This window comes from Gopherus flavomarginatus, chromosome 3, assembly GCF_025201925.1.
Source record: "Gopherus flavomarginatus isolate rGopFla2 chromosome 3, rGopFla2.mat.asm, whole genome shotgun sequence".
Taxonomy (NCBI): Eukaryota; Metazoa; Chordata; order Testudines; family Testudinidae; genus Gopherus; species Gopherus flavomarginatus.
In genome coordinates this window covers 198,554,309-198,572,362 of record NC_066619.1, presented here as the reverse complement: position 1 = coordinate 198,572,362, position 18,054 = coordinate 198,554,309, and the positions used below count along the sequence as shown (strand labels likewise).

Sequence of the window (18,054 nt, the reverse complement as noted above, 5' to 3'; positions counted from 1 at the left end):
GCCAGGGTAGGTAGGAGTCAAAGATCAGAGGCAGTACTGAGATAAAGGGCTGTGGCCCAGATCCTCAAAGTCAGTGGGAGTTAGGTGCCTAAATATCTTTGAGAATCTGAACCTGTGAGTATGGGGGACCTCTATCTCCAATGACACATGAAGTGTCCATGAGAAAATCTTTGCAGAAATTTCCTTCTTCAGAGTCTCATCCCATGAGTTTAACTGCAGTGTAGGATGATCCCAGCCTTGTAAGAACCTCAGAATGTAGTTCTTAGTAACTGATTCCTTTCATAATCAATAATAATAATGGTAATTAATAATACCTAGCTCTTGTGTAGTGCTTGTCATCAGATCTCAATGTGCTTTACAAAAGAAGTCAGCATTATCATCCTCATTTTACAGATAGATAAGCTGAGTCACAGAAAGATGATGTGATTTCCTCCAGATCCACCAGCAACAGAGCTAGGAATAGAACCCAGAGCTTCTGAGTCCTAGTCCAGTACTATGGGATTATACTGCCACGCTGCCTCCTTCAGTAAGGAACATACACATTAAATAATTCAGTCACTCCAAACAGGTTTAAAAGAACCTATTTTATGTTTCAGATATGTATAAAAACAATGCAAACAGCAAAAGCAAAAAGGACCTTCATAAAGATGAAATACTGTATTGATTTTCTGAGAGGTTCAAGGCCAAATTCAGAGGTGAGTCAAAGTACTTGGGGGAGGGGGGGAAACAGTAAGTGTGTTTAACTTCTGCCTGTTTTTGCTCTTCCCTCTTCCTCAGACCAACATTTATCCTCAAACTATCTGTGAATAACTAGTTGGTTTGTATAAATTAGGATCAATTTTCAACAGAAAAAAGGGCTAAGTTGGTCAGATTATATTTGTAACCTATTTCAGTCAGTTTTAGGCAAGAGGCCCATTGATTTAAATGGGACAGGATCGGTCCCTTTTAATAGTAACCATTGTATGTGCACATCTAAAGGAAACCATTAGCATTTAGCAAAACCTAGACTCACAGAACTTTAACGTGGGAGAAGACCCACTGGGTCATTCTGTTGATCTCCGTACCCATGTACGATTGTTCCCTACAGTAAAAGGTATGCTCTGTTACCTCACTGTCATAAACACGAATGACACAAGAAAGCTGAACTTTAAGCATTTGCTATAAAACACATACATAAGTGTTAGTTTATTAAAATTCTCTAAAATTATTTTATTCGTGTCTCATGATGCATGTGTCTCAGATCTGATTAAATAAATCTTGGAGTTTAAAGCACAAAGGGGGATCCATTCATGCGTAGGATTAAAGGGCCCATTGAAGTCAGCAGCTGTTCCATGTACAGTGCTAATCACACATGTTGAACAGAATGACCAATCTGAAAATGGCACAGGCAGCCCATCCCAGCCTGAACACTTAGATGCTCATAGGAAACTCTTTTTATGAACTTTACTGAGCTTAACAATAAATTGTAGAGCCCAGTAAAACAACAGAAATTAACATTTCTTTTTACTTCACTGTTGCTATCACTACATATCCTTTTCTTCTGCGCTGTCGTGTCCTGCTAGTTTATCAGGTTTGAAAATAGATATAAGACAATATTGACACAAGAAAGGACGTAACCAAGTGTGGTGCTGGATCCAAAGTTTTGCTGGTGTTCAGATCTGCAATTTTGGTTTAGTCCATCCTAGAGGGAAAGGCCAACAACAAAATTGAGATTAAGATCAAAACTTGCTCTTAATTTGGATGTGTTTGTTTAAACAAATGTATAAGAGAAAAGGTAATGGTCCATAAATATTCATATGAGGGCACTTCACAAAGTAAATCAAAAATGCTGAAAACATTCTAGACCACAGCTGAAATGTTCTTTTCCCTTGAATCTTCTGTCAAAATACTTTTGTACTCATACCAGCCAACCAGGAGGGGAGAACAACTTGGAATTTACACCCCACTACCCATAAGGGCTGGTAGGATGTAGAGAGAGAAGAAAGAGACCCTTTTCCTTCTCCCGTTTTTGGGAGAAAGATAAGCTCCCTCATAAATGCAGGTTTTCCTGAGGGCTGCAGCAGCTCCTTCCCCCAACCACCTGTCTTTGGTCCCTTCTCTAAGCATAAGGCTTCCTTCTCCACAGCAGAAAATGAAGGAAGAAAGAACATGAGAAACAGGGGAGCATTACAGTGTCACCAAATATGCGGGACAAATAGAAAAACAAATGTATCCATCTGTGATTAGATACCTCGGATGGACCACACTGAGAGTGCCACACTCAGGGAAGACTGCAAGAAACAGAGCAGGCAATCCCCAAAAACAAGTGGTTTATTCTATAATTAGATTCACCAAGCCAGTAACAAAAGAGCTTCTGCAGTACCACACTGGTTAGCCAGAAGCCAAACACAGTCCCCTTTAAGAATTCTGGCCCTTGGCTCCTATCCAGACAAATAGATCTAATATAGTGAAAACCTAATTCACTCTATGCGGCATTCTTCCTAATGCCAAAGGATCAGATACTTACCCCAGTTCAATATGCATCTCAGATCTTGCCCAAATATCACTCTGTCAGCCAATCCTCAGTAAACTAAAGATGTATTAATAAAAGAAAAGACGAGAGTTATAAATGGTTAATAGATCATATACATACAAATGCCTGCAAAGTCCTTATATCAGGTTTGTAGGAGTGATTGAATACATGGCTGGCTTGCAAAGTCATTCTGGTAACTTCCAAAAAATTGGAAGGTCCTCAGTCAGAGTTCAAGATACTTCTTTTAGTTGTAAATCCACAGTCCAGAGAATTAGAGCAGGAAAGAGGCAAAATGAAGGCATCTCAGATGCATTTTATATCCTTTGCCATGTGAATGGAAATGTACTGTCCTAAACAAAGCTCACAGCACCTGTGTATGGAAAGTTGCTGGCCCAAGATGGAGTCCAGGGTCACATGAGCATATCACATGTCCTTACATGATTTGCTGAATCACAGGAGGTAGCCATTGGCTCCTTGCTGTCTGAGGTAGCTGTAGGAATACCTACTGGGTGGGATGTAATACTTCAATGGCTCATGCGAGAGTGGAATGTCTTAATGGGACATCAACATATCACTGTCTATCTGAGGGGTGTCACCCAAGAATACAACACATGTTTAAGCTACAAGTCCATAGCCAATATTCATCACTTCAGATACAAACAGAGAAGATAAGCATATAAACAAGATAATCATACTTAGCAATTCATCACTTTTCTATTGATACCTGACATGACATATTTTGTGGGGCATGGGTCAGCATTCATGTCGTGCTCCCTGTCAGTACCCAGCCCAGACTGGGGAAGCTAATGATCCAAAAAGCAGACCAAATTCAATTATGCATCCTGGTCATGTGCCATGGGAGGTATGTTGCATGTACACTAGGAAGATGACATACTTTGTACAAAATTTATGGTAATTGTGTAACAGTGGTAACAACACTGTGGTTACTCTTTTTATACACAGAATCTCCCCATCCATACGTGAGAAAAAATTGCAGAGAGCTTGAGCTCCTTATTGGTGGTAATTTAATTTTAGCAGTCAGGAGGCATGAGAGTGTTTTGGGGGCGTGTACATTTTACACTTATGGATATATATTGTCCTTAATCCATAATAGAACTCTTATTGCTGTTCAAAGGAATGGTGAATGTGAATTTGAGGGCAATAAATTGCCTAAAGGTTTCAAGAGTGCCTTCACACACCACTTATGGTTCTATTCACAAAAAATGTAAAGGGAACATTAATGCCAAGTGACACACACACACACACACACACACACACACACACACACACACACACACAAAATCATAGAGGGGTTGAGTTACCATCTGCCCCGCAACTCTGGGTGCCTTACAATGCTTTGCTGCTGTTGCTTCCAACCTGGCCCTTCAGAAACAGCATGCAGGTCATACCCTGAGTATCTGTAGGTGCAGCCTGCCAGCTATACTTCAGTGCACTCTTGCTTCCACCAGCTTTAGGTACCACTTGCATGGTGACTTCAACACACTCCCAGCCTCTAAATGTCCCAAAAATGTTTGTTCTGAACTGTCCAGCCCTCTCCTGGACAGTTCAGATATTAGAAGTCTGTTGCCTCTGAAAGGGGTCAAGGTAGAACAGTTTGCTACTTTAACTGGAATTACAAAACAATTCAGTTTAAAAACAACATTAGATTATTTTTTGCTCAAAGTCAAAGGGCTGACTCCTTTGTCCTCTTGAGTAAGAGAACACCTGGGATATGTTTGCCTCTCCCTTTCATAGTCCAGTCACCCTTTGAAATACATTTTCCTGAGGGTTACCCCTAGAGAAAGTTCCTTCCCAATGTAAGGATGGAGACATGGAGTCTCATGGTGAAAGAAGTTCCACATTATTTGCTCAAATGCAGATCAATCTGCTCCTGCCTCCCTTTCATTGCCAAAAATGGCTACTTGACAAGTGATTGCCAATCAGCTTTGACACTTGGCTAGATGCATTAGCTTGTCCATTGTCTTTTCCCCCTCTCCAGACTTATCTAGTAAGCATATTTCAGTTACATATAATCTTGACAAACACATTTCACCACGATATTGTTAACTGGTAAGTTATTAGTTTTCAAATGATACCTCCCAAGGCATATATTGTTCAAAGATTATTACAATAGTGCATAGGGTATGAATACAGAGGTGAATTTGGTCAGTCATATGCTGCTGTCCACTTTGTCTGTTGTTTGTCTTGACTGTTTAGATTATAATCTCTTGTGGTAGGAACCTTGTCTTTTATTATATTCAGAACCCTGGATACTGTTGGCTTTTAACAAATAATAGATAATAGGTCAGAACCTGATAGTCTTGCTACTTCTGGTGTAAAAGGTCAAACAGAGTGAAAAAAATTAGGGGACATCCTTATAAACTCTAAAGCAGCAATAAAAGGCATAAGCGATTTTAAAGAACATGTCGGCATGAACATGGATTGTTTTGTGAAGTACACTTAGAAATAGCTGATCTTTATACATTCAAGTAGCCCCGTTTTAAACAGTGGAGGTACTATAGCTACAATGTGGTCCTCAGCAGCAAATGATTTTCTAGGGAGCCAGATTGTAAACTCTTCCCCTGCTGACAGGGGCTCTGGCCAGGCAAGGTTCTACTGAAGGGTTCCCTTTTAGACAGGAATTGCTCTGTCCTCAAGAAGCTACATTTTCACTGAAGAATCAAAAAGTGACTCAGCGTAGAGAGATGGAAATAGCTTTTTTTCCCACCTAATGCATGGGCACGCGCACACAGCAGCTACTGTGTTCAGCGGGAAGGGCAAGTATATCTCTCTGGTCTCCACTGTAACAACTGTTGCCATCCCATGCAGTGAGAAAGCATCCATTTCCCTGGTAGTGGCTGATGGAAATCAGAGGAGGGAGAGCTTCTCCATGCTTCCCATCTTCCTTTCCAATTCCCCACCTTCTGTTGCCAGCCCCCAGACCTTGAATTTGTCTTGATGAGACATGAGTGTTGTCTTGCTCAGAGTTAATGAGTCATGAGCAGCCAATGAACTGAGGATATAAATAGCAGTTTTATCCCAGGTTCCCCACAGAAAGACTGCTTTGAAACATGTACTAATGGTACTACCTACTGATACGACTTTCCTTCATTCCAGGGAGCAGGTTTTTGTATTAACCTGCTGAGTAGAGGTGTGGGTTTATTGTTAAATATGTTTTACCGTGCCTCCTCATTGTTTGTGTGCACTATTGTTTACTGTTTGTGGTTACTGCTGTTGACATAGTCATCTGAGCAAATAGTTGGTAGCAAATATTTCACAAATTTAAATTAAATCAGCTTGTTTTTCTCGTTGTGTAATGTTCACGAGTAGTTTACAATTTTCTCATATGTATGCATTATTTTAAACTTTTTATCAAATTTATTTTAATAATTCTTGGCCTGCAAATTGTCTGCAAGCAGTTCATTGAAATTTGAGTTGTGCTGACCACTCTCCTATGAACAAGTAGATCACTTTGTAACTAGGGTGACCAGATGTCTCAATTTTATAGGGACAGTCCTGATTTGTGGGGCTTTTTCTTATATAGGCTCCTGTTACCCCCCTCCCCGCCCCCACACTCTGTGTCCCGATATTTCACACTTGCTGTCTGGTCACCCTACTTTGTACTCTTTCCATTCTTTCACTGGATGGGAATAACTTGTAGTGAGATTTCCACTACTGACATTTATGCATTTGTTAGTTCTGTGAATGTTCCTGCCAGCAAACCTGCTTGCTAGAATACTTGTGGAAAGTGAAAATTAAAGAGCACAGGCGTATTTGCTTGAATACAAAATTGGATTTGTATCAGGCTAATGTTCTCAAAAAATGTAAGGTATTATTCAATCTGCTCATGCAGACAGATGTTTATCCTGTGATTTTATTGAAAAATAAATTATTTTTTTCCTACATTCCTCAGTTGATGACGGAGGAAGCAACAATTTGGAATGTCAGGCTTTTTTATTTCAATTTCCTAGAGGAAATGTCTGGTGGCGGGGGCTTGAATAATTTTTTTTAATTGACTAGGTAATATCCTAAAGTGTAATGAAAGAAATATTAATATCACCTGAACATGAGCCCATTGAAAGACTGTATAAATGAATTACTAGGTGAGCGGAGCTGTGGAGAAGCATTTGAAAGAGGAGCCTAGACTTAAGGGAACTTGATAATTGCATTTTAGTACATACGTACTTCGCCATTGCCCAGCTCAGCTTAGTCCTAAATAGACTAATCCTGCTCTTTATAAGGTCATGGCCAGCCAAAATATGCTATATAATTATTAAACATTAGCAACCACTTCAAGGCTGCACTGCAAATATTTCTGTCTAACTTAGCTGCACAGTGAAGACTATACTGAAGTGAAAAACAGCTAAGACTTAAGGACCTTTTCAAAATGCAAAAATCTAGGGAGTGATGATACACACTTTGCAAGGTAAAAGTGGAAGTATTGAAATATTGCCGATATGGTTCCTCTAAACTTTTCATGATTTTAAAAAATGAATTGTACTATTCAAATACACTAAGACACTTGCACTGCAGCCTTCTTTAATTGTTGATGGTGCGTAATTTTCAAAAAAAAAATTGATTCAAAATATACTATATATTCTTGGGTTGAGATTTTCAAAAGCTCATAGTGGGATTAAATCAAAATCACTTTTCTCTGGAATACTCAAAGGCATTTTTCCTCAAGTGCTTTTATGCCAGACTTCTTCTTTCAATCCCAACTGTTTTGGCTGCAGAAATGCACAGAAGATAAAGGAATAATTTTTATACTGGACTATAGTTTTGTTCACATATATTCAAAATTGGTGAAACCATATTTGCTCAAACTTTCCAAAAACCATTTCCATCAGACAGATACCTAAAGTAAGAAAATTTTAGTCTGACATCTGGAAGCTTCAGAAAGTTAAGAGCTACTGAAAATAAGATTAGAATGGAAACCGTTATACAACCTTCACTAAAACAGTCATGGTTGCTCCAACTACAAGACATCATGGTATAATTTAATAATGTTCTAAGGTACAATTCAATGGAACTAATGAATTCTTAGTAATAGGAGAATTAACATAGACATTGTGCTATTAGTTGCTGAGAAGTAAATTGAGACCAAAGTAGGATTTTTGTTTCAAATAAGTGGTGTGCAGGTTATTTAAAAGAATTGGCAAGATTCCCTTGCATTTGAAAATAACAGAAAGTAGTTATCTAAAAGCCATTTCTCATTGAATTTTAGCCTGTAACCTTGGGAAAGACTTACCTAAATAGCTTCTTCCTCACTGAATAGTTTGTTCCTCATTCTCTCTGCTGCCTTTTTGGAATATTTATATAGATTCCCTAGATATAAAAATCTTCCTCAAACATCACACCATTTTAAATGAACTGTTTACATAACAGCAAAACTTAAGCAAAAAATGTAAAAGCATTTTAGTCATTATACTTGTGCTATAAATGCTTCCCTCTACCTTTTTGTTTGCACTCATCCTCAGGCTTTTCATATCACATTAAGCTTCTTCTCTTTTGTTGCATTTTGAGGAATTATTTCACTTAATTCTCCTTTCACAGGACTTAGTGGAGTATCACCCACATAAAACCTGTGTGAATAAGATTAGAATCAGGCCTCAGTTTTAACTCACACAGTAAAACCGACCTTTAACACATCAGTGTGTAGCGACAAAGTTGATTTTGCCATAGATCACTAAAGTTTCTAAATCGGACTGAATTAATCTGGTAGAATTTACTATAAAGCTTGTTTTTATACTTTGAAAAAAATCAGAAACTTCTGTTTATTTCAGGTAAGATTCCAGTCTGTTTCCAAGCAGGCCATGACTTCCAAAGCATTATTTAAATGCCTCAGCTGAATAAGGGGATTCTTTCATGTCATTCCATACACTGAAGTATCAAAAGGGTAAATAACTTGCAATATCATTTTTGACTGACTTGACTTTGAAAAATGCACAGCCTACATAAAGAACTGCTCAGTTGTTAGGTGCTTAACTGCATCTCTAAATGGGGTCTCATATGTTAGTATGCTGATGTTGGTAATGATTATAAACACATCCGTTCACCATATTAATGAGTTATAGCCAATAGGAAAGGACAAAAATCCATAACTTTTCCACAAACTTAGTTAAATGTCAAGGTTTTTAAAGGCCTAGTTAGCAAGTATATTAGATGAGATATGTCAGTTTCCCAATTTACAACTCTGACTTGTCTCTTGTGATTCCTTATAGCCTCTAGCCATTCTCCTCTTACCTGAGGCATTCTCTGGCAAAAACCTGATGCTTCCAGTCATTCTGCATTCTTGTGTTCCTTCAAAAATAATTGGACAGGGACCTCTCCATAAACAATCATCATTAGTCATATAAGGTACACAGATAAGAATACCATACAAACAAGATTCAGTAGAATGTCTTGAGCCAAATAATAATAATTTGGCCAGCATGCTAAAAATGTGATTGACAAGGAGTTAATGCACTTAACAGTTTTCCAGCAGGCTGATGGAATTAGTTCCTTGATGCTCAAATAGTCCTGCTCCCAGAAAAGTGACACCGACATTGACCAGTGAGTTTGTTGCCTTTCAGTAACCTGCTCCATTGCCAGACTGTATGATTAAAGTCATTATGGGAACTGTCAGTAGATGGGGGGAAATGAAAACTGTCAAAAGAAGCAACTGTTGGAAATTTTAAAGATTTTTTTAATGTTAAGCTAATTTAAATATTGACTATAATTTTAATATTATGATACAAAGCTCAAATAACAAAACTCCAAATAATAAATAGAATCCTCTCAAGTTATAATGGAAATAGTGTACTTATTTTTCCTTGCTACTGGAAATCAATTAAATGAATTGTAAATAGTATTTTTCTTTTAAAAAAATAAGGCAAGAAATTACCATATTAAAATCCATTATCTTTGTTTAAACTCTCTCTACATCAAATTATATAAAATAGTAGAAAGAAAATCCATGAATTCACAGTATAAAACTCCTTTTTAATAGACTGCTATCTCAGTAAAGCTCAACAACATAAATTATTTCCAAGTGTAAGATTAACACGTGCTAAAGAACTAATATTTTGCATGATATAGAGGTACCAAATTAAGAATGATTAATTTAAAATTTAAAATTGTCTACATTACTGTAATATCTGATGCAGTTTTACGTAAGTGTGCATATACAGTAATATATGAACATATGGCAGGCAATAGTTTCATAAAATAGTTCACACTTTTGGATACCTACTAAATGTCATTTTCACTGAGCTACTGAATGCAGAAGGAGTATAGAAATTCCTAGTTTATTGTAATAGAGTACATAGTACTATATTTAATTTAATGTTTTGTTTAAAATGTATAACAAATAACATTTTAGTATCTGACATGTGCTTGAATATTTTTTCAGTGGATTTTACAATGCCTCTTTACAAATGCACACATACTTAAATCCTAAGTTTTATTTAAAGATTTTTTGTTCTTGCATATCAACATGAAGACCTGACCCTTTCCTCAATTATAGTTTAAGATACCTTTTATATAGCTCAAGAGGGAGCCTGGAAGAGAGGACAGCATCTTTATTTGATACAATAATATCAACACTATAATTTTCTTAGATTTGTTTTTCTTTCCTCACCTGCTGTGCCCAGGTTTTGACACTAAGAACATTGTGTTTGATATTTTCAGCATTAAAAACCACTTTAGGCTTTGGTTCCATTTTACTCCCAGTCAGAAAGATCAGAAAAAGCGCAAGTCACACAGTGAGAAACTTTATCTACTGAATGAGACATTATCCATTCCACCAGACTACAAATCAAAGAGTATCTCTTAGGTTGCTTAAAAATTCATTTTAAAATCTGATCCTGATTGTACTTTTATGGTAATTTTATACCATCAATCATCCTTTTACCTTTAGTCTCTAGGTCCATTGCTTTCCCCATAGATCTCATTCACTCTACCTCATTATAATTCTTTAGGTGAGAAAACAGGGTAAGAAACCTTAACAGAAAGTGAGAGAAAGATGTAAATTTCTTGAGAAAAGTCAGGCTCACTAAGAAGCATGGCTAATGATATGTTCTGATCTATTTTTTTGAAAAAATTAAAAGAGGGGGTGAGGGGAATGATAGAATAGAAATGAAAAAACATGTTTCCCATACAAATAGCATATTTGTAATCGGTATTCTACCTTGGTCAGTTAATTAATACTACTAAGCTGTCAAAATAATATCTTAGATGGAGTTTGGCTGAAAAAGAACAAAAGAGATATGTTTGAAACTCCATAGAACTTTTCTTTAATTTCAGTGTTAAACTTTCTAGGATTCTATAATTTCTATTAAGACTAAGGGAGCCTCGTCTTTGTTAATTCTATAGATTATGAGTTTTGATCATTAGCAAGTGGCACCATCTAAAGATTGCTGTAAACATACTGATCAAAAACTCTTCCGGACGCACAAATTCATATTATGTTAGTTATATAAAATCAGAGCTGTAACTTTTTGCTTATTTTCCATCTGGCAATGCTCAAGCCTTCTCCAGCAAACAATTAATCATAGGAAAGGAAAAATAATTTGTGGCTCTGTCAACCAATGCTCAGTGGCAACTAAAATTATGGGGAACATTAGCTTAAATCTAGTATTTGTCTAGTATTTTCTATATGATTCATATTTTACTAACAGTGAATGTTACAATTTTACTCTTGATTTGAATTCTTACTGTAAATGAAAAGCATATTTTTAGAGCAACAAGAGATATAACAGATAATAAACCCAGCAATGCACACCCAATACATTTAGACTGGAAGGAAAAATGGCTGTTAAACACAAGGGAAAAGAATATTTTTTTCCAAGACAGTTAGTCCATTGACATTGCAGTTCCTAATACATTTAACAATTTAACAATGCAGTTCCTAATACATTAAACCACTGAATACTGGTAATAGCAATCCCTTCTAAATGGCCTGTTACCAGCAGTTAGTAACCAGTTTCTTAGTTAATGGCCTGAGGGGAAGGGCTTAAAAAAAAAAAAAAGGCTGTATTCACTGTTTCCTGTCAGGTTATTTAACTGGATGCATTAAAGTGCATTTTCATTGGGTTTCCAAATGTGTATGCTCTGATAAAATTCTAATCTGAGGGGGGAGGGTTGATTAAATCATGTTTATAGAACAAATTATAGCCTAAACATCTTGAAAGAGGTTATGAATTGTTTCATTAGTCTTCTGATTAACAACCTAAATTGTATTAGGATTTGGTGCAAAAAATAATATTCATGTTTTTTAAATGTCACATGAAATCCAGTGCACTCTGCAACTCCATCTGAAAAAGATTTGCAGAATATTCATATAGATTTAAGGTAGGACAGAAAAATCATGGAATGCTGCAAAGAGCAGTTATGCCCTTTTTTTACAATATCAAATAGCTATTTTAAATATTCCTCATTCCTTTCCATAAAAATTTTTTTTTAAAATTCTTATTTGGAGGTATGCTTCGCACTAACATGATATATGGCAATATTGAAAGAGTTAATCCAATATAAAAACAGGATTGCATATAAGACAGCTAATGCTGTTTTCATTAGACATTTTACTGAGTTAATACACTGTTTCATAAATGCTTCCAATTGTGTCATTGATACACATGGAAATAATGTATACACATGCTCTGCCTAGATGCACACAACAGTATTTTTTTTTAAATATGCACTATTATTGAAAGACACAGTGCCACCAAGATTGAAAGCAAAGAATATAGTTTCTCTTGTTGCTTAGTAGTAATCTATAAATCAGCCAAAACCATGAATAAGTTACATGTTGACTAATTTATCTGCCTGTGCAACTCTTTGGATTTAAATGGTATCTCTTAGTTACTCATTAGCTGAGGAGGTAAAAAGACTTATTAATGAGAAATATTAACCTGACTATGGCAGTACAGTCAAAGAAAATGATTGGCATTACACAGAACACGCCACTCCATACTATACACACAGGAATGCACTCATTCATTAGGCATACCACATTAAAAAAAATTGACACTTTTACTTACACTATACACAGTGTAGGACTAAGGCATGAGAGACAAAGAAAAACATGCATGCAGACCATTTTAGTGTGGAGAAAAATCAGACGGAGAGAATTCTGGTTTCTACAGTCTCATGTAGGAATAGAAAGTTTATTTTTGAGGAACTAAAACTTATGCGTTATGTATTTGAAACTTCTTGGATCAGAATTATTGGTGAAAGCCTGGTTGCCCACACACAACTCCAGTGAATTGATGTTGCATGGAAGACCCATGTGAGGATTTGAGGGGACTCCATCTACAGGCGGAGGGTGTGGGGCACTTGCACTGTTGGTACTTGTACCCAGCTGTATGAAGATTATATAAGAGTTCTGGCCAGTGAATCTATTCAGTTCATGAACCCATAGGCCATACCCCTAGAAATACCCCACACTCATGTTTGAAAGCTACTGCAGTACTCAACTCTGCTGTGTATATAAGACTATGGGTCCCCACTTCTATTCTCTCCACTACCTGCCCTACATGCAGCACAGTTCTGGGAATTTTGAAACTCCCATTCCTGGGACAATTTCACCTTATAGGATATTCAAGTTGTTTTTTTATCACATTCTCCCTTAAGCAGGGCGTGCAGGAACTAGGGGTGCTGGGGATGTGGCAGCACCCCTGGCTTGAATTGGTTTCCATCATATACAGGGTTTACAGTTTCATTCAATGGCTTTCAGCTCCCCCTTCCCCCCCCATAGAAACTGTTCCAACGCCACTTCCCTTAAGGTTGATGGTTAATTCTAAACTGATCCCATAGATAGGTGAATTGTAGTGGGTGGAGAGAACTGTAGCCAAGATGAAGGGGTTAGTAAGTAATACACAAGCAATGGTGGTTTGGGAAGCACAGTTAGCGGTGTTAAGTGGCATTGATACTTTTAAAGTAGAGACAAGATGGTGAGATAATATCTTTTATTGGACCAACTTTTGTTGGTGAAAGAGACCAGCTTTCAAGCTACGCAGAGCTCAGTAGTAGCATAAGCAGTATTAAAATTAGTGAAATTAAACTTCAGTAGGTGGAAAAGCTATATGTTGGACTTGAAAGGTAGTTAGGTAGGAATGAAGGAAACAAAGAAGATTGCCTGGAAGTTGAGTGACAGTAATTAGGCTCTGTAGACAAACAAAAGGAGACATGGACCACAGGAAGCAGAGTCAAAAGATCCTTCAAGAAAGAAAGGACATTGCCAAGAAAACCTACCCCAGGTGTTCCTTCTAGTCCAGGAAGGTAGAAAGTTTTAACATTTTTTTTTCCAACATAACAAGGTATAAATGATTCAGGCCCACTGATTGGGGGAGGAGGGACAAAGGAGGCAATTGTCCAGGGGCCTGGGTGATTGAAAAGGGCCCGGGAGCCTCGGGCCCTTTTAGATGGCCTGGGCTGACCTCAGGGCTCCTAGGTGCGTGCAGGGTGGCAACTGCTCTGGGCCCTGTGCTTTGGGGGGCCCCAAGGGCTGGCGTGATTGGCCAGTGCGATTGGTCCCAGAAGTAACGGATTCATCACTTCTGCCCTGGGGCCCTGCACCCACCTAAGGGTGGCCCTGTGGCTCAGAATTGCTGTCAGTGGGCCTGAAATGATTCCATTTTGTTAGCAAAACATTCATTGCAGTATACTGAGTAATTTCTAAGGTAAAAAGATGTTCAAAAATTATCTGAAATATTTCCTTGAATACCTCAAGCCTTTTGAAATTATTTGAGATATTTCACCAAACCTCAAACTTCTACAAGTATTTCACCCTATTTTCTCCTCATACAACTTTGCCTGTATGCAGAGGAAACAGCAGTCATATTAAATGGGGAGAAATTCTGCCATCATTTACACAAACCTAGTGAGGTGGTGGTGTTGCATGATTGTAACTAGGGATAGCATTTGGGCTGAAGGAAATGAAAGAGGGAAAAATACAGTGTTTTCTGTGTGTGTTAGAACTAGGAAAGTTCACTGGATGCATTGGGGATGGAGATACTGTAGAATTGTGTCGAGTTCAGAAATATAGATCCATCCAGAGCAGGTAATTGTAGAAACAGTTGTTCATGAGTACTCATTTGAATTCGGATTGCTTTTTGTTCAACCATGGTTTTCCCTCTCATTTTTCATGGAATGTTCTTGAACAGGCATTTTTGTACAAGATTCCCAAGCTCTTGCAAGGCAATTTGCACACAGGCACTTAAAAGTGTGGGACAAGGATCTGGCCATACCCTTTGCACATACTTTGCACTAAAAGGGCACATACTTGTGTTGCTTGATGTGAATGTGATGACAGAAAAATTAAAACTCTGTAGCCAGTCAATAAAACTTAGAGAGGCCTACATTTGGCAGGAATTATTCTGTTTATCTTCTTCCTCTCCCTTAATTGTTACCTCTGAGAGAGACTGACAGCCAGCAGCATTTCTTCTAGGCTCTCGATTTATAAAAGTTCAGTCAGTCAGTCATGTACCAAAAGCACATTGACCAAGTTCAACTGACAATTGGAATTTCAGATATCAAGTATTGAATACTCTCAGCAAATTACTTATAAAAAAAGTTTACAAAAATATTCATTGAGTAAATTCAGATATATTTGAGAAAAGTTACTTGTGGATATTTCAAAAGGAAAAGAGACTAAATTTGTCAAGTAAATTTTATTCAGTGCTGATTGTGCTCAGCACTACAGTTGTTACTGGATGGTTCTCCCATTAATACGTAGAGCATAGGGTGGGGTGTAGATTGAGGTCCACAACTGTTATCAGTATAGCAGAGTGTGTACTGCTAGGTATCTCAGGGTCAGAAGTTGATCAAGGATAGAGAAGAGCAGAGTTCAAGTTTTTATGGAACCTTAATTCTGAATTTCCTGACCTTTAGTCTCAGTTTTTGAACTGCAGCATTCCAATGAGGCTATTTTTGTGTAAGTCCCATAAATTTCCAACCGTATCTCCTTCAAAGTTTCTTTGTGGATATCTTTAGATTTCTTTTTAAGCAGCACCTTACAGAGATTTTTATAAAAACAATTCTTTTCTGATTTTTTTTTCTGCTGTATTTCATAGGTAAAGAGAGCCTGTAAGGTCTTTAGTTTTTTAATTTCTGCTTGTTTTTTATCTTCAAAACACCAGCTCTGTTTTTTCCTGGTTTTTTTGGAAGACTTCCTGGATATCTTTTGACTATGTATATTGTTAGCTCTCAGACCATAACTGAATTGGAAGGGGAAATGGGGGTGAACCTTTATTAGAGAAAATCTTTCTCCAAAATACTAGTGGCAAATATGAATTAGAAGTGCTCAGTATGAAACTCTCCAGAAAAAAGGTTAAACATAGAGGGCCTGATCATTCAGGGGGGTTTGTGGGGTTACACACACTGTTTTACATGGAAAGAGATTAGCAGAAGTGCTGAGTAGTGTCAAACCTGCTTGGTATTGGGAACACGAGCAACATCTGGCCACTGGCTAGTGACTTTGGGCTAAGAGGTTTCCCTAAGAGCACAGATGAAGGAGAGAACAAAGAACTAAAAGCAAAGAGACAGAGATTAAGAGTGAGAGAGAGAGTAGGAAACTACTTAGCATCAGGCCTTGACGCAGTGGTGTATAAGCAGGATATTCTGCAAGTACTATTGCCTGTGTGCAGTTTCTCTATTTAAAGTAAAAGAATAAACAGATACATTTTATAAAGAAATAAGTTGCATTAGAAATATATGCCTGCTTCAGACTTCTCTGTGTAAAATGAAGGCTTCAGGCCCAGGGCTGCCCCTTTTCAAACCCTGCATTCCAGGGGGATGAGTCAGCAACCATAGGGACGCTTTAGCAGCAGTTTTCACCCCCCCCCCCCGCCAAAAAACATAAATCAGTTTCCTTCATTCAACCAGCCAGACAAACACCCCCCCCCCCCCGCTTAAAGATGCAGGGTGGTCATTCTGCAAGTACTATTGCCTATGCGCAGTTTCTCTATTTACAGTAAAAGAATAAACATATATATTTTATAATGAAATAAGTTGCATTAGAAATATATGCCTCATCTGCATCACCAATTTCTCTTCCAGTAGGAACCTGGACCATTGGAAAGTCCTAAAATCTGCTGCTGTGCAGAAAGGGGCAATGTTTAATTCTCCTGCAGGCCTGGCAAGCTTTTACATATGTGTAGTGTAGGTTCTATGACTTAGGAAAAGGTCTAACCTCTAATATCTTTTATGAAGAATGAAATTAGTGATCTTGTCTTAATTCCTCTCAAGTTTTGTGCCACTGGTGATAGGGGAAGTGCAGATAATGGAATTTGAAAAGCTGGCCGGTGGTGGAATTTGTGCACATGGTTGCTCTGACAACATAGGGAGTTATGGATGAGTGGCCATGTATCAAGAGATTTTTCGGTTCAAGATATTTTTCAGCTGGTGCACTTTGCCATACTGATAAATGTACTTTCTACTAACTGTTAACCTGTGTTCAGAAGGAATGGCAGCTATCTGTTCTACTAGGTGCCAAAGCAACAATACTTTGTTTGTGGTTTCGTCCTTACTGTCTCCAAAGATCTTTCCACTTGCGTTTCAGTTCCCCAATGTTTTATTTAAACTGTATCTGTGAGATGATGGAGCATGAGAAGAGACTTTGTTTCATAGCTGGTCCTCAATCAGAGCTACAGGCTCTAACAGAATTGCACAGTATTAGATGACCTATTGTACAGACGTTTCAGTCAAAGCTCAGGTGCCAAAAGTGGTCTGTAATGAAGCTAGTCTCATTCTGTAGGACAATTTGAAGTGATAATAGTGGTAGAGAAAAATAAACAAAACATTTAATAGGATAGGGGAAACTATAGAATAATTTGGTTTTGTTAAAAAAAAAAAAATTTCCTTTCTTCCAAATGCTAATCTTGGTAGTCCATCAATCCGATGATGACAAATCTGTGCAGATCATCTATTGTTGGTCTCATGGTGTGCCCTCTGATGACTGTACAAGCCAATTCTAGAGGTGCACACTTTGCTGCAGATGGTGCATGGGAAGTTCACGGTCAGTGGATTGTGCGCTGCCGATGCTCTGTGACGTCGTTCGCGTGCCTCTTGTAGATGCCGGCAGCGGTCTTCCTTAAAGGCGATGCAGGTATTTCTAACTGTTGCACGTCACTGTGTTCTGTCTCTGCCGGCGTCCTCAAGGTCCCTAGGTTTGATACTGCTGTACTGCAGATTGGCTTTGATGATGTCCTTGTAACATTTCCATGGATGACCTATATGCCGGATGCCCTGGGAGAGCTCACCATACAGAAGTTGGCTGCGGATTCTGTTGGCATCCATGCGGCTGACATGACCGGTCCAATGTAGCTGTGACTTCATGATCATCGTTTCGATGCTTCTCATCTGGGCTCTCTTGAGGACCTCGAGATTGGGCACTTTGTCTTGCCAGCGGATCTTCCTGATGTTGTGGAGGCAGCGCATGTGGAATGCTTCAAGCTGCTTGATGTGACACCTATATAGTGTCCATGTTTCGCACCTGTACAAAAGAGATGAGAGAACAACAGCTCTGTACACAAGCAGTTTTGTTGCCATCCAGATGTTGCAGT

The 18,054-nt window shown here is 38.1% G+C and overlaps 1 long non-coding RNA gene across 1 annotated transcript; it reads right to left on the bottom strand.

Moving 5' to 3' along the window:
* Positions 1–1,592: 1,592 nt before the first annotated feature.
* Positions 1,593–8,072, bottom strand: LOC127047883 (uncharacterized). The gene is made up of 3 exons (XR_007773511.1): positions 7,966–8,072; positions 2,507–2,569; positions 1,593–1,681 (listed from the first exon to the last, which is right to left on the bottom strand). It is a non-coding gene; the product is annotated as an uncharacterized LOC127047883 (long non-coding RNA).
* Between the last annotated feature and the right edge of the window lie 9,982 nt (positions 8,073–18,054).